Source organism: Protopterus annectens, chromosome 9.part0 (assembly GCF_019279795.1).
Source record: "Protopterus annectens isolate FY-2018-M chromosome 9.part0, PAN1.0, whole genome shotgun sequence".
NCBI lineage: Eukaryota > Metazoa > Chordata > Ceratodontiformes > Protopteridae > Protopterus > Protopterus annectens.
In genome coordinates, this window is record NC_056743.1 from 1,503,788,534 (window position 1) to 1,503,814,543 (window position 26,010).

The 26,010-nt window shown below is 41.4% G+C and overlaps 1 protein-coding gene across 3 annotated transcripts in view; it reads right to left on the reverse strand.

Moving 5' to 3' along the window:
* Positions 1–26,010, reverse strand: part of XAB2 (XPA binding protein 2) — a 1,020,149-nt gene that overhangs the window by 71,636 nt on the left and 922,503 nt on the right. The gene's annotated exons all lie outside the window — the stretch shown is intronic.

The following is a 26,010-nucleotide window of genomic DNA, read 5'->3' on the forward strand; positions in this document are numbered from 1 at the left end:
TTTGTTGGGTTGCTCTAACCAATACACTATTGCTGTGCTGCTTCGTTTGCATATATACCCAGATACTCATGACTCCTGGTTCCCCAAACACCCACCCCAATGCCTCACTAACATTGCAGTCATCCATTCTCCAGTTGGATTTGCGGTGTATCCACACCACTACTCACTGGCCACTCCCTACTCCTGTAGACCCATACCATCGGTTGACTCACTCCATGTATCCTCAGAACTCCCAATCTTTTAGTCCACAAACACTGGTGACATGAGCGGCCAAAAGGACACTATTCATAATGTTTGGATTGTCCCACATGGGACACGCATGTCTTTATGTCAAGATTAGACTCTATACTTCATTACATCTTTACTCCTGTTAACATGACTCTACAGTTCCTATGCTGGGCACTGCTTACACCTGCGCAATCGCACTCAGACTTGCTTACTGGTACTTATATATGTTTACTGCTGCTTATTTGTGCTTACACCTGCTTACTAGTGCCTTATTCATTATGACAGTGCCACTTTGACTGAATGGCATTTAGTTAAACATCTCATGCGATACTCTTATGTTGGTTTTACAGCAAAACGACATTCATTCCACATGGAAAATGATATGTGCTATTGTTGGGCTCGAACCGTGAATGCCTGTTCGTTAGGCGGATGCTCTAAACACTACACTATTGACGGTTACACTGATTCCACATGTTTTTCTCTATTTGAATGATTTTAATGTGTAAGCTACGCTCGGCGGAGGGCAGTGACGCACAAACACGTTGCGCTTTGCTTACACCTTCGATATTGCAGCAATACAAATGTATAATAGGGACACGGGAAATCTAATTGTGAAAGTTCTAGGAACGGGGCTCAACATTCAACTACGTGCTTGTGTGTTTACTACTTCGATTTTATTTCACTGTTCATGGACACACTGGTATGCTTAGCAAACATTTTGGTATCCACGGACACTGAATTACTGACTTACTATTAGAGGCAGGCTCTAATAGTAAGCATAGTAGGTTGTGCAACTGTTGGGGCATATTTACAACTCCGTAGAGCACTTGTACATGCCCCCTGCACTCGCACACGTGTCCTGTGCATGGTGAGGGTGCGGCGGCGCACCCTCATACATATTCATATAGCGCTTCTGCACCATCTGTAATGATGCTCGGCGCAAGGCTAAAACCGTCCTTGCGCCGAGCTTCTTGAATTCCGGGGATTGTGTTCCAAGTGTAATTTATACAGATTTTTACAAGCATCTGCAAAGTCTTTAGCAGTTTTCCTCAGTACTGACTATTTTACTTGACGACAATCTGTCTGCAGATGCAAGCAATTAACTTTGAGTTTTCTGAGGATTATGGCGAGTGAAATGTAACATATAAAGGTACAGTAGAGAGTAGTTCAGTTAAAAAGTTTGAAACTGTAAGAAGGGAATAAGTGATCTTAGCCAATCCAATATTTTTAATATCTTCAACACTAAAAGGTAGCTAGTGTATTATTTCTTATGGTTAATGGTTACTGAAAGCATGCAAAATGTTTTTCATGTCTGGGAAGTGGGTAAAGATACCAAAGAACAGACAACAATCAGCATAAGTAGGAACACAGGCTGTAATATGTGCTTTAGCATGGGTAACCTTAATTTTAGATTAGGTAGTGCCTATGGGTGCAGTTGTCAATTTATGGTAATTGTTTCTATCTGGAGGACTAAAGTTAATTTGCTGAAAATGTACAGTTTTGGGTATTTTTGTTCCATGTTAAAAGGGGATAGTGGATGCTGAAAATTTTAGTTTTTTTGTCTGAGTGTTTTTTTTGAAGCACAGATTCTTGAAAAATATGGCAAAGGTTCAAATGAAGATAAGACGAAACAAGCGTACAAAAGATCAGCCTACCAAACAGTTTGGAAATGCACATTCAAAGAACTGTCATGTGTAATAGGTGTAAATAAGAGTTTTCTATCATATCCTTTACAATGTCCATATTATGGTGCAATGTAAATGACCTTACAAGTATAGACAAAAACAGAATACTGAATGAAATTAAGAAATGTACGGTGCAAACAACAATGTTGCAGGAGTCACATTTGGACATAAATGAACATGTCAATTTGACTAAGAAAGGAATTTAGGATGGATATTCAGTAGAATACCAGGGCCAAAGGAAAATGGAAGTAATAAGACTAATTACTAGAGGGACTCCACTAGTGATAAAGAGGAAAAAAGACAATAATGGCAAATTTGTGGTAGCAAGAGGCCACTGACAAAGGAGGAAGATTCAGCTGGCAGGTATTTATATTCCACCAAAAACTACTATTATGGAGCCTAATTAATTCTGGTGAGAAATATTCAGCTTTCAGCAAGGAGTTTTATTTATGGGTGCTGACTGGAACTTACTTTGCAATAGCAAGAATGTATCAGGAGACCTAGAAGGGAAAATATAACAAAAGGGGGTAGATTTTTGAAGAAATAGATGCGGGGTAATGAAGTAAAATGAGAAACTGATACTTGTTAAAAAGGGTGCATTTAAGATATAGGTTGTGAAAATTATTCAAGAGATGGTAGGGAAGCTAGAATGTTTTCTAATGGGATAACTAGTGAGTGGAATAAAATGAAAATTAAATTTAAAACAGAAAAAGCTACAGGAAAAAAGTAATAGGAATATTTAGTGGGGCTAACAAAGTTAAAGTACTGCAGAATAAGGAAAATCTGACAGAAGAAGAGCAACTGCAGCAAAGCATTTAGAAAAGATGCATGAGATTAGAAAGGTTGCTGTTAAGCAACTATTTTTGACAACAACTTCAAAGCACAAAAGCTTGTAGCATAACTACTTATGCAACAGAAACTGAAATGAGATGTCACCAAGCTTAGAGCCTATGACAAGAACATAACCACAAATCATATAAAGGTATTGATAGTTGAGATTTTTTATGGAAGTTACATAGGAATATGAAGACCAAGAAAAGGCACAAATGGAAATATTAATGAGACCCTTAATTATGCCAAGGTTAGGGGAAGATGAGGTTCAACAAGCTAAGATAGAAAGAGATGTGATAAAAATTGGTGATGTATAATCAATCAGCAGGGAAGTTTTCAGGAAGAGATGGCATTCTTGTAGAAGCCTGGAAGTTAGGATGGAAGAAAGTGATATAAACCTGGAAGGTTTTGATTAACAATATTTTAAAATGGGGTGTGAAGCACTAGTACCTTGGGAAATGCTGTGGTGCTTGCATTACCCACAGTAAGGCCCATGTAGATCCAGCTTTTTAAAGACTTGTTTTAATTTTAAAACATAATTACACAGTGTTTCTATATATACTAAGAGAAAAGCAAATGTGATGCCACATTTCATAGATATAGATAAATATGTTTTTTTTTAGGGAGAACAAACATCTGACAACATTAATAGAATGGAAATAATCTAGAGAATTTAAGAAAATTGTTGGTGTATATTGATGCAAAGAAAGCATTCAACATAGTTAGCTGGGATCTTATAAACAGGGCATTCATGGAAGCATTTGCATTTCTTGACAGAGTAACAGGGTTAATTAGGAGGATATATGAAGGGCTGGGTAAGACTTAAGGTAGGATGGTTCTTCTCAGACAAACTATGTTTGAAAAGAAGGTGTCCTCTTTCCACTTTATTATGTGCTTTCTATTTACAGTCATTGGCAAATAAAATACAGAACTCACAAACTCAAGGATATAACTGGAATAGTTTTTCTTTATTTGTGGTTGATATTATTCTGTACTTCATAAAGCCAGAAAATGACATTTCAGTGTTCTGGAATATCATGAGACAGCTTCAAGTCTTTTTGGGATATAAAATTAAAGAAGATAAAACAAAAGATACAGAAGCAAACTATGTACCCTCATGTGAAATGTTTCAGCAATGCTCATATTTAGGAGGATATGATAAAATTAAGTATTTAAATGTATGGATTAAAAAGGATTCTGTTATGTAAGCTAAGAATATGTGGGAAGAGACTAAATAAAAGTAATGCAGAAACTAAGAAACTGGAAGCTCTTGATTACAGACTTGGATAGTAAGATACAAGCAGTGAAAACGTTTTTGCTCCATTTAGTTTTATATATAGGTCAGACTTATTTTCATCAACCAGAGGAGAAGTAGTGGATAATGATTAATAGAAATCTGAAGAAGTTTACTTAGGAGGGTAAGTGAGCAGGGCTAGACACATGGTGTAAAATACAGTTCTAGGTGATTCGATTGTGTTGATTAATGCCACCAATTGGGCATGGGTATTTGCCAGTAATAAATGGGTTGAGGACCAGGCCTATTCTGACATATGCTAGGGACCCATGCTAATGGTGGGAGAAGTGTTGTGCATCTAACGGTCAGTGTGTGCCCACCATAAAGCCCAGCAGCCCTAGGTCAATAAGCTACTGGATGTCCAGTGTCCAGTTGCTCAGCTTGGGGTACCTGGGAAAGCTCTGTTGAGCAAAAGTTGTATGTAAAACCAATCAACCTGCAAATATGAACTAAGGATTGCTGCACTCAGTATAGGTTCACTGACAGGGCATATCTTGGAAGTGGATGACATGATGGTACAGTGGAGGCTGGACATCCTATGTATCCAGGAAACAAGATGGAAGGGCAGTGCAGCAAAGCCGCTTGGCTTGGGCTCCAGGGTCTACTACTCAGGAGGAGGAGGACAGGCTAGAAATGGTATGGGAACTGTGGTGAGGTTGGGGCTTCAGAAGGTAGTGAGGGATGATATCAGAATTAGTGACAGACTCATGGCAATCAGACCCCAACCTAATTGCTAGAGCAGTACTCATAATCTCAGCCTATAACCCACAGCAGGGATGTGATAGTGAGAAAAAGAGTGCAATCAGGCAGCTGTTGCATGACCTACTAGATAAAGCAGGACAACATGAATTGATGTTCATAATGCCAATGTGTAACTCGGGTAGACACAGAACAGTTCAAGGAATTACTCAGGGCTCTAACACCTCAAGAAGAAGAGGAAACAGGTGGAGTTGAAGGAGAATAACAGGGCCTGAAAACAGCATGGGTGAGGATTACTGAAAAGATGTGGCCAAGCAAGGTACAGAAATAAGATACATAAGGAATGCAGAAATCCAGGAAGTCATCAAAAGAAAGGAGTGCAGGAAAGTTGGGAGCAGAAGAGAGAGAACAGGCCAAGAAGGAAAACTGGTTGGCTAACAAAGAGGTTTGCAATAGCAATGAACAAGGCATCCGAGGCACTCTATCATCTTCTGAAAAGTAACTCAGTAGAAGGCACAAAGAAAGTATATCAGGTGGCAAGGTAAAGACAGAAAGATAAAGAAGATAGCCAGATACCCTTTATAAGTGATACCAACAACAACCTGTTTACCATTCCACAAAGGCAGATGGAAAGAATGATCTACAGCTGCTTCTAAATGAAGAAACACCACAGAAGCTGTATTGCCCCAGACACAGCTTACAATGTGAGAAGAGGAGGTGCCTGCCAGAGAATAAGTAAAAAAAGCACTAAGGAAAATGAAGCCAGAGAAAGCAGCAGGTTCAGATGAGGTCACACCAGATATGATAACGATGCTTGGGCAGAAAGGGGAGAAGTGGCTCCTGATGGTACTTGTAACAGTGTGGAGAGAAAAGCATATCCCAAAAGACTGGAGAATAAGCATACTAGTGCCAGTGTTCAATAGCAAAGGGACATTCACAACTGTGGACAGTACAGAGACATCGAACTCCTGTCACACTGCATAGAAGTTCTGGAAAGGGTGACTGATAACTAAATTCATAGAGTAGTTCACAGCAAGATGGGAGATGAGCAGTTTGGATTTAGATCAAGATGCAGCATAAATGACATGATGTTTGAGACATAACTGAGAAGAAACTAGAGATGATGGAAGAGTCCAATTTGGTATTCCTAGAGTTTGAGAAAGCATATGACAATGTCCTAAGAAAGCTGATTTGGCCAATTGTGTGATGGTTCAAAGTCTCAAAAAACTGGTAGAATTAGGCAAGCTATGTACAAGGGCCCAATGACTCAAGTACAAACAGTGTTTGGTCTCAAAGCAGGGCTCCCGATGGGAGTGGGTGTGCATCAGGGTTCAGCTCTGAGGCTACTGCTGTTCATACCAGTGATGAGCCACATTAACAAACAGGCTGGAGGGGACAAATCAATAAAGTTGCTGTATGCAGACAATGTGGCATTACAGGCAGACTCTAAGCAAGAACATCAGCAAAGGATAGGGGAATGGAATGCAAATCTAAAGGCACATGGGATGAAACTGAGTACAGATAAGACAGTTGTAATGGAAGCAAATAGGGAAATCAGAAGAAAGCGAGAATTGAGATAGAAGGGAAAATAGGAACAGGTTAACAGTTTCATGTATCTAGGAGGGGTGGTTGAGAAGAAGGGAAGTTTGAATGAGAAGGTCAAAGCAAGAATCAGATGGGCTGCAGCCAACTGCCAAAGATTGTCAAGTGCTGCATATGACAGAAGAATAAACAAATGTACTGGCAGAAGTACAATCCATTTATTAAATAATGTAAAACAACTGTGGTTAAGCGCTTTTGTCACTTTCGTATTAAAAGTGAGCAATGGTTTAAGGTACTTTGTTCTGAAGAAGTCTGATAATTAGTGCAGACAAAAGCGTTTAACCACAATTCTTTTATGTTAATACATGGGTTTTACTTCTGCTGGTACACTTTTATTCTGTGGTGACGTATATGACAGAAGAATGCCAAAGAAGCTGAAAATAAGGTGTACAAACAGTGGTGCGACTAGTACTACTGTATGGTACAGAAACCTGGGCAGTAAAGGCAGAGCAGTTGAGGAAGCTAGTGAGGGAGATGAAGTAACTGGTAGAGGTGGCAGGATGCACATTGTGGGACAGACAAAGAAATGATGGCAGAAGCCAAAGTAGCTTCAACTGCAGAAAAGTTAAAAGAGAACAGATTACTGTGGCTCAGGCACATGTGCAAAAAAGCAGAAGACAATCTAATGAAGAAGATTTGGAACAGACAGGAAGGAGGTAAGAAGAAAAAAAGGGCATCCAGAAAACAGGTGGATGGATTGTGTGAGAGACGACCTGCAGCATTCAGGCATGAGTGTTGAAGATCGTAAGACAGTAGCATTGAATAGAGAAACATGCCAAAAGCTGACACAATACCCCAACCCCATATAGAAAATGGGAAAAAGGAGGTGTTGATGTTGATGATGATAATGATGCTAGAAAGTGGCCAAGAGTCAAGTGGGATAAGTTGATCCTCCACACAGAACAAGGTGGTTTAGGGTTACCTGATTTGAACCGATACTTTAGAGCTATGCAGTTAGGGTTCATACACATAATATAAGCAAAGACTTAAAATCAGTGGAAAGGGATTATGATGAAATGCGTGGGGGAGGTTGAGAAATGAGAGAGAGAGAAGGATTCTGGATGCAGGTCTTTAAGAAGAATATTAGCAACCATACAGAATATTACATTCATACAGCTGCAGAAAGTATTCTAAGAAATAAGCCAACACAGGAATGGAGAAAGGAGAATTTGCCAATAAGGATTACTGCAAATACAGGTACAGAAAATAGGGAAGATGGGGCTGGAATTTAAAAAAACATGCCAAAAGAACAAAAGTATTGGAAGACAAAAAATACTGAGGGAAAGGTAACAGAGTGGGATGATGCCAAGAAGTTTATAATACATTTCAGAGACCATCTTTCTTACCAGGGATTGATATCAGAGTACAAAGGGAAAGGGAAAAAGTGTTAACTGACCTCTGGTAAAGTTTTAGTCAACTCTAGAATGGAATTGTCTGTTAAAAAGGGGGCACTTGGTAGATAATACAAAATACTGTATTATAATACTTAATCCCAGGAGGTTAAATATGACTGGGAAGAGAGACGGGAAAGATAACTTACAAAGGAACAATGAAACATAACTGTATAGCTCCAACATACATGACAAAGTCCAGAGGGTTTAGGATTTTTGCGTGGATGTGTTTGCATAATTATTTTTATACCTCAAGCAGACTTTACAGAATATTTTCTTAGGTAGATAGCAAATGCTAGAAATGTTATGGAAACAGAAAGAGGAATGGGTAGTGGAAACGGGAACATAGTTTTCAGACTGTAATAAATTTGCAGATTTGAAAAATTCCCTATAGAGTACTCAAGTCTGAAAATTTATGGGGAGTAAATAGCTGTAACTAAAGAGACGATTTTTTTGAGAAAGGACACAGGCTCTGAACTGCCAACAAACAGTAAGGCCTTTATAAGTTTAATGCTATTTGTGCCTCATCATCATCAACCTTTTTCTGTCTGTTGCCATCTCTCTCGATTCAATGGCACACTCCTGCCTTCTTCAACATTCATGCCTGACTGTCGCAGATCTTCTCTCACACAATCCAACCACCTCTTTGCTGGATGCCCTCATTTCCTCTTACCTTCTTCCTGTCTCAAATCTTCTTCACTAAATTGTTTTCTGCACATGTGCAAAGACCACTGTTATCTGTTCTCTTTGATATTTTCTGCAGCTGTAGCTACTTTGGCTTCTGCTCTTATGTCCTCATTTCTTCATCTGTCTCATAGTGTGCATCCTACCACCCTTCTCAGGCATTTCATTACCATCACCTCTAGCTTTCTCATTTGCTCTACCCCTACTGCCCAGGTTTCTGTACCATACAGCAGTACTGGTCGCACCACTATTTTGTACAACTTACTTTTCAGCTTCTTTGGCATTTATCTGTCATACACTACACTAGACAGTCTATGCCAGTTGGCTGCAGCCCTCTGATTCTAACTTTGACGTCTTCATTCAGACTTCCCTTCTCCTCAACCACCCCTCCTAGATACCTGAAGCTGTTAACCTGTCCCATTATTTTCCCTTCTACCTCATTTCTCAGCTTCTTCTGACGTCCACAATTTGCTGCCATTATCACTTAGTATTATCCCACTTGCCTTCAGTTTTGCATTCCATTCCCTCATCCCTTGCTGAAGTTCTTGCTCAGAGTCTGCCTGTAATGCCTCACCATCTGCATACTGCAACTTTGCCTATCTGTCCTCTCTGACCTGTTTGCTAATGTAGTCCATCACCAGTCTGAACAGCAGTGAGCTCAGAGCTGAATCCTGCTGCACACCCATTACTACTGGGAACCCCTCTTTGAGGCCGGACACTGTTCTTACTTCAGCAATTGGGTCCTTGTACATAGCCTGCACTAATTCTACCAATGTTTCTGTGACTTCGAACCAGTGCAGCACTGCCCTAATCAGCTTTCTTGGGATCTGGTCACAGGCTTTCTCCAAGTCTAAGAATGCCCAGTTGGACTCTTTCCTCATTTCTAGCTTCTTCTCAACTGTCTGTCTCACTGCAAACATTGGGTCTTTTGTGCTGCACCCTGATCTGAATCCAAACTGCTCATCTTCCATCTTACTTTCTACTACTCTGCATACCCATTTATCAATCACCCTCTCCAGAACTTTCATGCAATGTGACAGAGTTTGATACCCCTGTACTGCCCATAGTTGTGTACATCCCTTTTGTTATTGTACACTGGCATGAGTATGCTTATTCTCCTGTCATCTGGAATACACCTTTCTCTGCCTCCCCCCAAAATAATAAAATGGAAATCAAAATCTAAACCAATTATAGCTGAAGTACTGAATATTGTACAGAAGATACAAGAACTAGAAGTGGGATCCTAAAAAAGGAAAGCAGCAAATCACACCGAAAATAAATGAGATTGAGGTTTAAGGGAAGACGATACAAGAACTAGAAGTGGGATCCCTAAAAAGGAAAGCAGCAAATCCCACAGAAATAAATAAGAGTGAGGTTTAAGGGAGGGCAGCAACTCAGCAATGCAATGTTGGAGTGAATAATTGTTAAAGAGAAAGGAAACACACTTAATGTATAATGCTTGCCTAAGAAAAATGTTAATATGGTTTGTTTTTTTTTATACTAATGTATGTGTGACTAAATCTTAAATAATAATTTTATAAAGATATTTAAAATTAAAAGAAGGAAACAGTATTAATAAAAATGGTGTGATATATGTATATTTATGGATTCATGCAGTCTTGTAATTGTTACATACATCAATGGTTTGTGGAGATAATAAAAAATGATGTAATTGTTCCTGATTCTGATTGAGCTGCCTTAACCACAGCATCATTCATTTATTCACTCAATTTATAGTACTTATTTTGTATCTTTATCCTGTTCAGGGTCATGGACTGCTAGAATGCATCATATCAAACAAACACAGTCAGGAATCCAGTGGGCCACACGAAAGCTTAATGTAGAAACTGTGACAATGCGATTATTAAACTTAGCTCTTCATGACCCCAGTATCAGGAAGGGACCTGGACAAATCAGACAAACAGTTGAGGAATCTGCGCCTAAAAGTGACAGAGAAAAATACCTTCTTGTCTACATTGTCCAATATCTTAGACTCATCAGGCAGCAAAGTGAAAAGTTGCTGTGATCCTTAGGACCAATGCTGGATCATTGAGATCATGAATGAGTTAGCTCTAGGATGCTCTCACTTGAGCCCTAGAGAATGACTCCTCCTCAACAGCAATGGGAGAAGTAACAGGATGCCTCCATGCTGAAAATATAGCATCCTTGACCAAGGGTTTAATGAGTAGGATGCCCTAGGGTTCCTATTCCTTTTTCCACAGACACTCACACATTCTGGGGAAGATACTGTTCAGGTGTGCTGCCAGTTTTTTGGAAAGGAGGGGAGTCATGAGGACCTATAAGGAAAGTAGGACCTAGTGTTCTTCTTTAAATATCTCTGAAATATGGGACTCTTGGTCTTCTGAGTCACCTTCCTGGGTTGCAGACAGTCAGGGAGGCCTCCATTATCCTAGCTTTAGTGAAGCAGACTTCTCTTATCCTAGCTCCATTGTGGATAGACCAGGGCACACTGCACAGATGCAAGGTTGAGCAAGTGATAGGTGAGCTCTGCTGTTCAGTTGATGAAACACTGGCAAGCACAGCATGCCGAGTGAAGGCAGTGTTGGGAATGACTTGTGAAAAGCCTGCTGCTGTCACCTGCTCTCATCAAGCCATGTTTCTTGAGGGTTCTCCTGTTCCCATGAGAACAGATCTCACTAAACACTGAAAAGGCTTCTAAAATTTAATGCCTGGGACTATGTCAGCCTTGCAAATACAGAAGTGCTCAATGGAACCTTCTCAACCTAGGCAACTGAGCACTATTCAGTTTGAGGGGAGGCCTGAGGAGAAATGTCATTGATTTAAATCAGCCTGCATGAGAATGTTCAATAAAGAGACCTATGAGTGCATGCCAATCAAGGACAAGCTTTGAACACTAAACTATAGGGTGAGTCATTCTGACAGTCTGGAAGGCAGCTCTCAATGTGATTGCTGGGGTAAACCCTTGTCAGCCACTGTCTGTTGAAATGAAGTAGAGTGTTAGTTCAACCATTTGTTAACTGAGGGGAAGCTACTGACAGGTAAGGACCCTGAGACCATCTCAAAGATGGACTTTGAAAAAAGTATGAACAATGTCCAGCATCTTTCACATTCTTTTGGTGCTGTGGCAACAGCCTGAAAACATACTAGTAACCCTCCTGCCAGTTCCTCCCAATGGGCATGCTTGATGGCAACTATTTTGTGAGACATAAAGTAACCTTCCAGATTTTATCTGTGATGAAAGGAGCTACTGCCAGGACAACTAGCTGGAATTCTGTAAATAATTATATGTCATTTGTTAATATCAAACTAATTTATATAAAATGCTGGTGTTACAAATGTATTAGAACTGTATGTCATATAAGATGCTTGTGTTACAAATGTATTAGAACTGTATGTCATGTGTATGTCAAACTGCTTTGTACAGATGTTTGTGCTGAAAAGGTATTTGTAAAGTGCCTCTGCCTAAAATGTATCCACAGTGTGCCCTACTGGAAGAGAACAGAAATGTACCTGGACTATTGTAACTGTTTAAATGAATATATTTTAACAGTCGAACTGGAATACAGGAGGTTAACCTCAGTCCAGCAAACTTCAGAAAAATATCTGAAATTAAATTACTTTATAGGCTAGGCCATAAGGAGGCTGTCTGAAATGTTTCAATGCAGCTAGAGAGACAAAGTCTGTACTAAGAAGCTTTCTGTATTGTCTTCAGGGTGAACTAGTTTCTACTTGGGAAGCATGAAGGAATGCAATTGTTTTATTACTTCCAGCATGTGTCAAACATCTGAGCAAAAAGCCCTTGTATGAGTATTTTTACAGGTAGATGCTAAATACTGCCAGCTTCAGCAGTGGGGGTTTTGCCTGGGAACTAGAAGTCAGATGACAAGAAGTGATGTCATTCTGCAAGCTATCCCGGCAGTATATTTTAGATATTATTTTAAGTCTCTTAGTGAGACAATGCATTCTACATTCTGTCTTGGACCTGACAACAGCAGCAGCAAGAACCATTCACTAAATCTGCCTTGCTCTATAGTAAATACGTTTCTAGGGAACAGTATAATTCTCTTAGATTCAGTCAGGAATATAGTGAAGCTTAGTTTAGATGTTTTTCTCCATTTGTGTGAGCCTGTGCTATAATCTTAACAACAAATACCTACTTAAAGTATCAAAACTGGCTGATGTCTCATTAGAACACTTCACCTAACTTAAGTAACTCTGCTGAGCCAACCAATCAAAGTACTGTACCCACTTATGACTGTTAATCTACTGCTCATCCCATCTCTCCAGGAGTTAGGGAAAACTACCCCAGCAATGTTGTGCTTTCCATAAGAAACTAAAACCAGAAGAAGACATACTGTAAATCAATTTGTTATCCTTCTCAACTAAAACCAGGCGATGACATATAGTAAATCAATTTGTTATCCTTCTCAACTATATAAAGCATCATCTGCTCTCTCAAAGCCTTATTCTATGTCTCTCTGCTTTTACTCTGATAGTAAATCTATCACAGGAATCCTAAACTTAGGAATATCTTCTAAAATGTAATATTATATTGTGGAGAATGAATGTATCCTATCTGTTAGTTAATATGCATGTCAAAGTCTCTTCTACGGAAATTGTACGTCAAAAGTCTGTCCTTAAAACTATGTTTTGTAAAAAAATTGTTCTCTTGGAGCTTTTCTCCCCGGGCCTCCACTGAAAATGGACTTGTAATCAAGTTGGACTCTCCCAGTCAAAAAATGTAAAATAAATAGTAAAATAAAAACCTAGTAAAAGAGCAGGTAGATTATCTATTCCCATTCCATAACTAAGCTGTGGAACACCCTCCCATCATCAGTTACAGAATTAGACAACATAATCTCCTTTAAAAGAAAACTAAAACATCTCACTGATAACCCCAGCTGCACATACAACACATAGCCGCAGCCTCCTTAATCTAGCAAAACGGTTTCACGTAGCAAATATACTTATGTATATGTTATGCTGTTACACCAAACAAGTTATCCCTAATCTTTAGTATCATAGTCCACATATCAATACAACCATCTTAACACATTTTCTCTTCTCTGTCACTTTCTGCTTTTAATACTACCATTAAATATATGCCACCTATAATCTACTTATTCCCACTACCTAGCTATAGGACTCTAACTATACCTGTATTACCTTTAAGTTTTATCTTTCCCTTTTCCTACTCCCCCCCCCCCCCAAAAAAAAAAAATTGAGCTGTATTGTTAAATATTTCTAACTGTATAATTTTCCTACATGCTAATGTTACATTATTACTGTATTTATTTTATTTATTTATTTATTTTACATTTGTTGACCGGGCTAGTCTAACTGGATATATGTCTATTTTCAGTAAAGGCCCGAGGAGAAAAGCTCTGAGACAACAACAAGAACAGAAAAAAAAACATTTATACAAATAATCCGCAAGAAATAGAGATTACAAAAAAATAATTGTATAGTCCCCAAGAAAAAAATGTTAAATACAACAATAATTACATGAGTAAACAATTGAATGCCAGTAAAATAAAATTATTATTTTTTTTGTATTGTGCCTTTTTACAACATATTTGTTGTTTAGATAGTTTTCTGTATTATTTCACTTGCTTTATAATTATAATTTTGTTTCCTTACTGATTAATGATTTTCATGTAACTTGGAGCTTTTCTCCCCAGTCCTCCACTGAAAATGTGTCTCAAGCCCAATGGACTTTCCCGGTCAACAAATATCAAAAATAAATATTTCCTGAGGTTTTGAACTCTGATGTCACTGTAAATATACATGTAGTATTGTCTTGTCTTTTAATTGTCTATTATTAAATGTATGTAAACCTTTCATTGTGGCTGATCTGTGTAGAGATATATAAGTTTTGAGATTACTTGCACATTTAATTGGTGACATTGTGTGGGCCACTCTAAACAGCCTTGCTCTTGGTCAGACTAACTTTTGTATTAGTATTAATATTACCCAGTGCAATTGGACACCTTCTGATAATGGCCCTAAAGTAGCTTGTGTGTGTAAATCAAACCTCAAAGAGTGCGTGTATTAGCTACTTGGGCAGGGACATGTGTATTAGCTACTTGGGCAGGGACATGAAGCACTGGTTGAACAGAGAGGGTACTGAATGTCTTGGCTTGGTCACTCAGCTGAGATCTCAACTCTATAGCCAGTGGAGAGTGTTACTGGGGATCTGAAGGAAGAGGGAAAAAACAGCCCCAGACTGACTGTGGTCTCTGTGTGCTCTTAAGAGAAAATGCACTTGATGCAGAGAGCTGCATCTGGAAATACTGAGCATGTACCTGTTATTCTCCCAGTGAATGTCCCCCACTGTTGTAAGTGGTGAGGAATGAGGCTCCTTGATTACTGGTTGGCAGTGGTGGGTCGTCACATATTAATTTGTGGGCAGTGGTTGGATATCCACATCACATATTAACTGGCTGGCAGTGGTGAAATCACCACATCATATACTGGGATTCAGTGGTGTGGATATTGAACTCCTGTATCCTGTAAATAGTGGTCACTAAAGAAGGTGTTTGTACTCTCAAGCAGCCAAATAGTAGACATTCAGAGTTTCATATCACAATAGTTTTATTTATTTTTTGTTAGCTTAGTTAGTCAGGGAGAGCAGGCAAGAATGTCAGCAGATGATTATGGCAAGCTGACAAGGAGCCAGTTGGCTGAGATGTGCCAAGCCAAAGGAATGGTGCGTGCCAACCTGACTAAAGTGGAAATAAACTGCAGCCTTAACCACAGCTGCAGCACAGACCACCAACCAGGAAGACAACCAGACTGGCCTTAGGGATGTACAGTTCTCAGAAAATGGACAGTTCGACTTTTCTTCAGACGACTTAAAAATCCACTTGGAGTTAAAGAGACTTGCACTGGAGGCCAAACATTTGGAAATAGAATCAGCAGAGAGACTGCAGCATTTGGAGGCTGAAAAAAATGAGAGACTGAGATGTTTGGAGGCTGAAGAAAATGAGAGACTGAGATGTTTGGAGGCTGAAGAAAATAAGAGGCAGAGGCAACATGAAAAGGAGATGCTGACTCTTCACCAGGATCATGGGGGTAATGGGGAAGGGAATAACCAAACCCAGAAGCAATAAAGGTCAGTAAATTTCTTCCACAATTTACAGAGGGTGATAATTTTGATAGTTTTATTCATATGTTTGAAAGGATTTGTAAACAGTATAATGACGACCAAGGGTTCTGGGTACGGTTCCTGACCTCCTTACTCCATGATAAAGCTGTAACTGCTGTTTCTAAACTGTCTGATACCAATTGCTTAAATTATAATACAGTTAAAATTGTTTATTGGAATGCTTTAAATTAACACCTGAAGCTTATAGAAAAAGTTCCAAGAGCATAGAAGCAAGGCAGATGAAAGTGTGTTTGATTATATTGCTGAACTAAGCACTTATTTTCATATGTGTGTGAGTGTGTGTGAGTGGGTATCAGGTCACCACTTTTGAAAAGCTGGCAGACCGTTTGGTGAGGGAACAAGCCCTTAGCACTTTTCCTGAGGACATGAGAATCTGGTTGGCAGATTGAGAATGTAACACCACAGATGAGATGGGGAAAAAGGAGAGCTATACGTAGCAAGCAAGGCATCACTGCACAGGAAAGGGGATACCCAGTGCTGCACATGGGTATAAGGGAAACCACTGTGGGCAGCCTCCTAACCCATCCCAATAGAGTCCACCAGTAACAGGGGAAGCCACTAGTTCAGGTACAAACCCAGGATCAAAGGTTAAAATGTTTTAAATGTAACCAGTGGGGCAATGTATCATATACATGTCCATGGAGGCAAGGTGGGGAACAAAAGGTGGGGGAGCCAGCAAGTGGGAATAACTAAATGCCAATGGTAAGTTGTCTGGAGACAACAAGGGTACCAAACTACCACAAGAGGTTATATCCTATCTCATCAGATGGGAAACAGGCCACTGCTAAGAGAGACACAGCATCTGTCCTAACCACTGTGAAGCCTGCAATGGTTAAAGAGGAGCACTACTTGCTTGGGCAGTGTACTCCAGTCAGAGCTTTAGGAGGGACCCCATTCCAAATGCCTTTGGCTAGTATTCACCTTGACTGGGAGGGTGGAAAAGGAAGCAAGCAAATAGGTGTGTTTGAGGATATCCCTGCAGATGTCCTCATAGGGAATTATTCTGATAATGTAGTATATTGTGTGCATGCAGTTACACTCAATCACGCTTGGAGACAGGCATGTGGGTCTGGTAGCCTGGGGGGAACCCAGAGAGACCGCAAACTTAAAGCCAGGACTGGTGAGGTGGCTACTTCAGGGAGGGAACTACCTGGTAGCAGTGAGACTGAAGGTGAGTCACAGCTGCTGGTGGGTACTGATGTTCCCCTTGGACAGAGTGACTGCAAGGGCAGAGGTGAATAGTAGTACCCAGGCTGACAGTGAGGCACAGCTGTCAGAGGATATCAGACTTCCTGTGGAAGGGGAGATGGGAAGGGTTACAAAGAGAGAGTTGAGTCAGGCTCAGCTCTCAGATCCTACATTACAAGGCTTGAGACAGGTAGCTAGGGAGGTGCCTGATTCTCAAGGAAAAGGGAATTACATATACTGGGACAAAGGCTTACTGTATAGAGAGTGGACCCCTGAGGGAGGACTAGAGGGTGAGAGAATACAGCAGTTGGTAGTGCCCAGAGCTTACCATCTGGCACTTCTCGCCATAGCCCATGACATTTCCTTTGCAGGTCCCATGGGCATAAAGCATAGAAAGAAACGTATTATGCAGAACTTTTATTGGCCTAGGATTTCCAGAGATGTAACATGGTACTGCAGGACTTGTGAGCAGTGCCAAAAAAGTAGGCAAGGCAGGAGACAAGGTCAAAGCTCCTTTGATGCCTTTGCCTGTAATTGAGGAGCCATTTCAGAGGGTAGCTATGAATATTGTGAGGCCTCCGAGTACCCCAAGTTCCACAAGGAAGAAGTATATCCTAGTAGTGGCAGATTATGCTACCAGGTACCCTGAAGTAGTGGCCCTGCCCTTCATTGAGGCAGAAAAGGTGGCAAATGCTTTCTTAGACATTTTCAGCAGGGTAGGCTTCCAAAAAGAAATAATGACTAACAGAGGTGCCAATTTCATGTCAGACGTGCTGGCTTGTCTGTGGGAGTGCTGTCGAGTGAATCACCTAAAGACCACCCCTACCACCCCCAGACTAATGGTCTTGTGGAGAGGTTAAACTCTACCCTAAAGACCATGCTATGGGTATTTGCAGACCTATTTAAGAGGGAGTGGGACAAATACTTGCCCCATCTGTTGTTTGCTTACAAAGAGATGCCCCAGGAATCCACAGGTGTCTCACCTTTTGAGTTGCTGTATGGGCACAGGGTGAGGGGACCTCTAGATTTGAATCATGATGAGTGGGAGGGTGTGAATTCCACACGGAGTCTGTTGTAGCATATGTCCTAAACCTCAGGACAAGGCTCAGGGAACTAATGGGCTTGGCCCAGGAGAAACTGTCAGGAGCCCAGCAGCAGAAAGAGATCTGGTATGACAGGAATTCTCGAGCTAGAGAGTATGCTGTGGGGAAGCAGGTTATGGTTCTCATTCCTGTCAGACACAATAAGCTGCAGGCTGCTTGGGACAGACCCTTCAAAGTGGTAAGGGAGGTCAGTGCTCTTAACTACAAGGTAGAATTGCTAGGCAGGAGATAGGGGAGCAAATTGTACCATGTTAACATTATGAAACCTTACCTTGATAGAGAAGCCCTGGTGCTAAGCATTTGCAGTAGGAGGCAGGAGGATTCTGAGGGGTATCTATGGCTACAGGAAGCCAGTCAGCAAAACCCTGAGCTACTATGGTGAAGCCTAGGGTTGCAGACACATGAAATCACAGTGCAACACTGTAATGGGGTCAGCAATGCCAAGGCAGCTGGGATCTCAAGACAGGGTATGGGGTAACGTATTCCTAGACAGGCTCATCCTTTTCAAGCAACGTTTCTCAAGGGTCACTTGAAAAACTAGCTTGAGTCTTCAAAGGGGGGAAGAAGTGTGACGAAAGGAGGTATGGCCAGCACAGCTAGCTGGAATCCTGTAAATATTTATATGTCATTTGTGAACATCAAACTAATTTATATAAGATGCTGGTGTTACAAATGTATTAGAACTGTATGTCATATAAGATGCTTGTGTTATAAATGTATTAGAACTGTATGTCATGTGCATGTCAAACTGCTTTGTACAGATGTTTGTGTTGAAAAGGTGTTTGTAAAGTGCTGGTACTTAAAATGTATCCACAGTGTGCCTTACTGGAAGAGAACAGAAATGTACATGCACTACTGTAACTGTTTAAATGTATATATTTTAACAGTGGAAACTGGAATACAGGAGGTTAACCTCAGTCCAGCAAACTTTAGAAACTATATGAAATTAAATTACTTTATAGGCTAGGCCATAAAGAGCCTATCTGACAGGTTTCAATGCAGCTAGAGACACAACGTCCATACTTTCTGTATTGTCTTTGGGGTGAACTAACTGCTACTTGGGAAGCTCTGCAAGCTATCCCAGCAGTATGTTTTAAATATTATTTTGATAAGTCTCTTAGTGAGACAGAGCATTCTACATTCTGTCTTGGACCCAACAACAGCAAAATCCATTCACTACATCTGCCTTGCTCTCTAGTAAGTAAGTGTCTAGGGAACAGTACAATTCTCTTAGATTCAGTGAGGAATATAGTGAAAAAGAAGTTATGTACTCACCATAACATTCCATGTTTGTAGCCCATCTCGCCCTTCATTCTTACATATGGGCTTGGAGCCGATCCTCGGCTCCGACTCAGCCAATTACAAAGCTTGAAGTCTCTCAGTTGGCTTGTGGCAAGGTAGGTATCCCATAGTGCACTAGTAAGAATCCCCAGATCTTGTTTGCTGCTGTCTAAAAAGTGACAGAAGGTATTTCCACAAAGAAAAACAAAGATGAAAGGTCTCCAACCCTAGAGAAGATAGATCTTGTCTCCAGATCCTCCAAGGATACATGGTCGGAGGTAGAAGGGTAGATTCGTAAGAATGAAGGACGAGATGGACTACAAACATGGAACGTTATGGTGAGTACATAACTTCTTTATGTTCTGTAGTCCTATCTCGCCTTCATTCTTACATATGAGACAACGTCCCTAGCACCTTTTTCGTGGGTGGCTCATGGGAATATACTCCTAAGAACCGTGGAACCAAAGGAGGCTCAATCCCTGGAGGCCAAGTCCAATTTGTAATGAATAATAAAGGTGTGAGGGGTAGCCCAAGTTGCTGCTGCACATATACTGGCCATTGGAATTCTGGCTTGAAAAGCAGCAGATGTGGATACAGATCTGGTAGAATGAGCTTTAATTTGAATGGGAGTTCTTTGCCATTAGAAGAGTAAATAAAAGATATACAATTTGAAATCCAGTTAGATAACGTTATCTTGGAGACTGGCATACCTTTTCTAGTCTCCGAAAAAGATACAAACAATTGGTTCGATCTCCTAAACTCTTTGGTTCTATGTAGATAGAACCTTAAATGTCTGTGTACATCAAGTCGATGGAACTTATATTCCACTTTGTTTGAGTGATTAGGAAAAAAGACTGTCAGTTCAATAGTTTGATTCATATTAGATTGAGAACAAACCTTGGGGATGAAGGCCAGATTAGTATGAAGGGAAACTCTCTCTGTATGAAAAATCAAGTAAGGAGGTTTGACTGAAAGTGCTTGCAACTCTGAAACTCTTCTGGCAGATGTAATGGCTACTAAAAACATGGTTTTCCATGAAAGGAACTTAAAATCACAAGTATGTGTGGGTTCAAAAGGCAGGGAGGTAAGTTTGGAAAGAACAAAATTTAGATCCCAGGGAGATACAGGTTCTTGAAAAGGAGGTCTTATGGTAGTGCCTTTTAAAAATGATTTACACAATCTGTGAGCCATAAGATTAGGTTCATGTTGTCCTAAATGAAAATTGGAGATGGCTGCTAATTGAACTTTGATTGTAGCAGCAGCTGATCCATGATGAAAAAGTTTGGTTAGAAATTTTAACAATAAGGGAATGGAGGCTGTGTAAGGATCTATGTTTTTTTCTCATGCCCAGAGAGAAAAGCTTTTCCATTTGCTAGTGTACAATTTTCTCGTAGAAGGTTTGTGAGAGGATGTCAGGATATGTTTAACTGCAGGGGAGAAATCATGAAGCCTGACTAGGGATGGAAGTGGAGCAGCCACGCTGTCAAGTTGAGGGTGTGGAGACAGGGATGGAAAGTGCCTGACATATGTGTCAGAAGGTCTGGTACAGGGTCCAGAGTCCATGGATCATGCAAAAGATGAGGCCCGAGAAAGGGGAACCAAATCTGACGAGGCCAGTAAGGAGTGATGAGAATCATTCTGCTTCCCAAGGTCTTTGCTTTCTGGATCACCTTCGATATTAGCGGAAAGGGAGGAAAGGCATAAAGAAGTCCTGGGGGCCAATTGTGGACCAGTGTGTCTCTTGGTGTCTCCCCCGGAGGGGGAAAAAGGGAGAAGTAGTTGCTGCATTTGGCATTCATTCGGCTGGCAAACAGATTGCAGCAAGGCTGTCCCCATTTGCAGCAAATCTGTTCTGCGACTTTCTAATTCAGAGACCACTCGTAAGGCATCAAGATTGCCTGCTGAGCTTGTTGGCTATCACATTGGTTATCCCCGGGATATGCGTTGCAACTAGAAAGTGTTGGGAAGATATCACCAAGCCAAACACGAACAGCCTCTCAACATAGGGGATAGGACATCTGGTTCCACCTACCATACCACTGACATATTTGTCTGATTGGATTGCTATTGTCCCTAGAGGAATAAAGTTGTGAAGTGCTTGCAACGCTAGTAGCACTGCTCTCATCTCTAGGACACTGATATGCAAGTGAGCCTCATGTGCTTGCCATGTGCCTTGGACTGTCTTTTCTATATAATGCCCCCCCCCAATCTGGGAGGCATCCGTGGTCACAGTAGCAACGGGTTGGCGAGGAATGAATGGGGTCCCTATCGTTAGTTGATTGGACTGGATCCACCAATGAAGATCCGTTTTGCAAGATTCTGTTATTAAAATGGGATGAGACAGAAGCAGTTGTTGAAGAGACCACTGGGAAAAGAGTAGCCACTGTAGAATTCTCATATGTAGTCTGGCTAGTGGAACTACAGTTATAGCAGAGGCCATGTTTCCTAGGAGTTTGAGCACTGTCTTCGCTTTGGCTTTGTGTTGGGGAAGCAGGCTGTATATTTGTTGTCTTAAATTTTGTATTCTGTCTGCAGGAAGGTGAGCCATCATTGTGACTGTGTCTATTTCTGCGCCTATAAAAGTCACATATTGAGAGGGCGACAAGGTAGACTTTTCCCAATTTATAGTAATCCCTAGCTGAGTGCAGACTCAGATGGTTGAATCTCTGGCTTGTAGAAGTAGGTGCCTGGTGGTGGCAGTCAGGAGCTAGTCGTCCAGGTACGGAAACGTTTGGAATCCAAGATGTCTAAAGTGAGCCGTTACTACTGCCATGCATTTAGTGAACACCCTGGGGGGCTGTGGTGAGACCAAAGGGCAGAGCACGAAATTGGTAACGACTGGTTCCCAGCCAGAAGCGTAAATGACTCCTTGATGCTCTGTCCATTTTTATGTGGTAGTATGCATCTTGGAGGTCTATGGAGCACATCCAATTGTCTTTCCCTAACAGAGGGAGTATAGAATGCAGTGTTACCATTCGGGTCTTGGACTTCTTCACTGATTCATTTAAGTTGCTGCGATCCAAAATGGGCCTCCGGTCCCCTGTTCCTTTTGGCACTAAAAAGAATCTGGTGTAAGTTCTGAATCCTATTTGGTCTGTGGGGACAGTCTGAATGACTCTTTTTTGGAGCAACTTTTGGACTTCTATAGTTGCTTGATCCCTGTGATTGGGTGGAACATCTGGGATTTTCTTGGTGGGATGAGGGGGAGAAAAGAAGGGTATGGAGTATTCTCTGGAAATTATTCTTTGTACCCACTTGTCTTGGGTTTTGTTGTGCCAGGCTTCTGGGTACAAAGATAAGTGAACCCCGACTGGCTCCAGAGAAGTGCAGTCGGGTCCCACTTCAGGAATGCTGATACGGTTGATAAGGAATCGGGGCCACCCTGATTTTGCGGACCCCCCCCACCTCTAGGGCGACGTCTACCACTACTTCCTCCTCCTCTACCTCTGGAGAAGGAATCACCTTGAGCGTTCGGGAAAAATCTCTGAGATTTCTTGAACCATATTTTCCCGCCTCTCTGACCCTTAGGGTATGGTCTAGAAGGGACAGAAAAACTTACTCCCACAGCAGAGAGAGTTTTCCCTTCCTGCTCGCATCTGGTGAGTGTGTCTTTTAGCTTTGGTCCAAACAGAAAGGAACCGTCAAAGGGGGCGTTGGTAAATGTAGATTTGAAGGGCTCCGCAAAAGTAGATAAGCACATCCACGAGTGTCTCCTAAAGGAAACTCCTGAACCCACTGCCCTGCTCGCTCCATCTGCTGCATAAGATATCAGCTTCATGGAGGAGTTAACAATGGAGTTTAAGGTACACAACTGAGCAGTAACCTTCTCAGGGACTCCTTCAGCTAAAGTACCTTGGAGAGTATCTCCTAGCTCCTTTAGGAGATCTCTTTGAAGCCTAGTGAAATGGGTGAGGTAGTTCAGCGATCTGAGTGTAAAAGCCGCCGAAGAGAAGATACGCTTCCCGTATCTGTCCGTCATTCAAGACTCCCTTGTTCAGCGGGTGGACAGATGAGGAAGTTTCCGCTAGTTCCTTCTTTGTGGCTGCTGCCACCACCATGGCATCTACAGACACACTTTTAGTCAAAAACTCTTTCTCTTTGGGGGCTGAAAGAAATTTATTGGGCCTTCTGGGGACTGGTTCCATGGCATTAGGAGTTTCTCACACCTTTCGGCTGACCAAATCTAGCAGCTCATTGAAAGGTGAAGATACACAAGAGGTTGAAGGTTGAGACCCAAAAGCCTTCAGGTACACTGACTCCTCATCAGAAGGGGTGACAGTGGACCAGCTGCCTCTCTGTTTCAGGATCTCTAGGATATCTACATAGTAGGACGACTTAGGGGACCCTTCTGACTCTGCGAGGTCGGTGTCAGAGGTGATGGACTCATCAGGGAAGTCTACATGCTTCCTCTTGCAAGTTCTCTTCCGAGGAGGCTCCACAGAAGGGTATTCTGGGGAGGTCTCAGAAAACTGGGGGCCACCCAATGGGGTCTCCTGAGGCTGCGGGTCTCTGCTGTCAAGAGAGAGAGATGGTGCTGAGACAGAGTTCGGAACTTGAGGGAGGAAGAGCATCTGTACCCTTGTGTGGAGCTGAAGACCTAGACAGCACGCTCCTCATCATCTCGAAGGCAGATCTCTCTGGCTCTGAGGACGGTTCCAAGGAAGCAGAAGTAGCCCTCGGCCCCAGAGCGATTGGCTCCGAGATAGATGTAGGATTCGGGCTCAATCAAGCCGACGCACCAACAGGTAGGCTCGGAACCGGAGAAGTTCGGGTCTGAGCGTCCACATCGGGGCCAAATGGTGAGCTTCGGCTCCTCGACACCAAGGACAGCACCAAAGGTGTCAGAGCGGAATTCGACTCAGAGACAAACAATAGGGGTGCTGGAACCGACGGGTCCACAACAAGTGGCACCGAGAGCTCTGGCTCTGAAAGACCAATATGGCTCAGAGGAGGAACAGAAGCAGGAAAATGGCCTTAGATGGCTCCGGGACCGATTGAGTCAGAGCCAGCAACAAATTTGCTAGTGCTGATGACTTTAAGAGTCTGAGCACTACTCTCTCTACATCCTCTTCAGAAAGACTCTTGGAGGATCTGGAAGACATGGTAGGTGATCGAGATCTCTGTAAAATCGGAGATCTGAGTGTAGGGGACACCGGTAAAAAATCTCTAGACCGGCTCCGAGGTAAGAGTTCAGTAGTTGGCTCCTAAAAACTTGGGGCCGAGACTGGAGTGTCAATGTCAATAACCTCGACTGGCTCCGAAGGCAGAGGAGCCAAAGAGGTAGAAGGTTTGTCCAGTTTAGTAATTTTTTTGTGGAGGTCCAGATAAAGCAGCCGGTGTGGGAGACTGTCTTTTTACTTCCTTTACTTTCTCTTTTTTTAGAAGAGGGAGACCTGGAAGGAGATGATGAAGAGCTGGCTAAATCCTCCTCAAAGGAAGGTTTAAGGAGACCTTTCAGGATCAATTTGTTCTTCCTTTCCTGGAGAACCTGATAACTAAAGGAGTGGCAAAAGGTGCATGTCTCCTGAAGATGTATGGCTCCAGGCAATAAACACAAATGCTATGTCCGTCAGTCAGGGACATTTTTTGAGAGCATTTAAGACACTTTTTAAAAGGTTTATGATCATTTGACTCTTTAGACATATTGCCACAAAAAAACAATCACAAGAGATATACGTAGAGGAAGAGAGGACAAGGTCCTCTAACTTAAACGGGCCTAGCCCTGCTCAAAAAACACAGCACACCAGGAAAAAACAACATACGACTAGGTCCTCTAACTTAAACAGGCCTAGCTCTGCTCAGAAACAGCACACAAACACGAGCAAAAAAAAAAACAGAGGACTAGGTCCTCTAACTTAAATGAGCCTAGCCCTGCTGAGGAAAACACATTAGAGAGAAGGCAACAGAGGACTAGGTCCTCTAACTTAAACGGGCCTAGCCCTAAACAGAGGAGTAAACAACGGCCAACAATCTGCAACAACAATTGCAATAAATTCAACAAACACACTAACTAAATAGTACTAGCTAACGAGTGTTAAGCTATTAATTTTAAACTATTATTCTAGTCAAAACAAAGGCTAGAATAGGTTCTGCCTAAAACAAGGACCTACGTCTAAGAGAAAAAAATTTGCAAAAACTAGCACACAGAAGAAGGGATACCACTAAGAAAGAAGGGGCCTGCGGAAGCGACGGTCAACAAGTTTGCAACAACAATTTGTAATAATTCAAAAAAACACACTAACTAATTTACTGCTAGAGAAAAACAACAGTTAAGCTATTTATAATAAAACTACTATTATTATCAAAAAATGATCACTATAGAAACTGTAATAAAGAATAAATTCCAACTTAGCCACGGCCAAGAAAGGCAGCACTTCTGAACTCATAGACACAGCAAACGAGATCTGGGAATTCTTACTAGTGCACTATGGGATACCTACCTTGCCACGAGCCAACTGAGAGACTTTGAGCTTTGTAACTGGCTCCAAACCCATATGTAAGAATGAAAGCGAGATAGGACTACAGAACATGCTTAGTTTAGATGTTTTTATTTGTGTGAGCCTGTACTGCAATGTTATTTTAAATATTTCCTGTGGTTTTGAACTCTGATGTCACTGTAAATATATACTTAGTATTGTCTTGTTCTTTTATTATTTATTATAAAATATATTTAAACCTTTCATTGTGGCTGATATGTAGAGCTATTTACTTTTTGAGAGTACTTGCATATTTATTTGGTGACACTGTGTGGGCCACTCCTAATAGCCTTGCTCTTGGTCAAACCACCATTTGTATTAGTATTAACACTACACAGTAAAAGTGAACACCCTTTGTTAAGGGCACTAAAGTAGCTGATAAGGAGTGACTGGTGGCA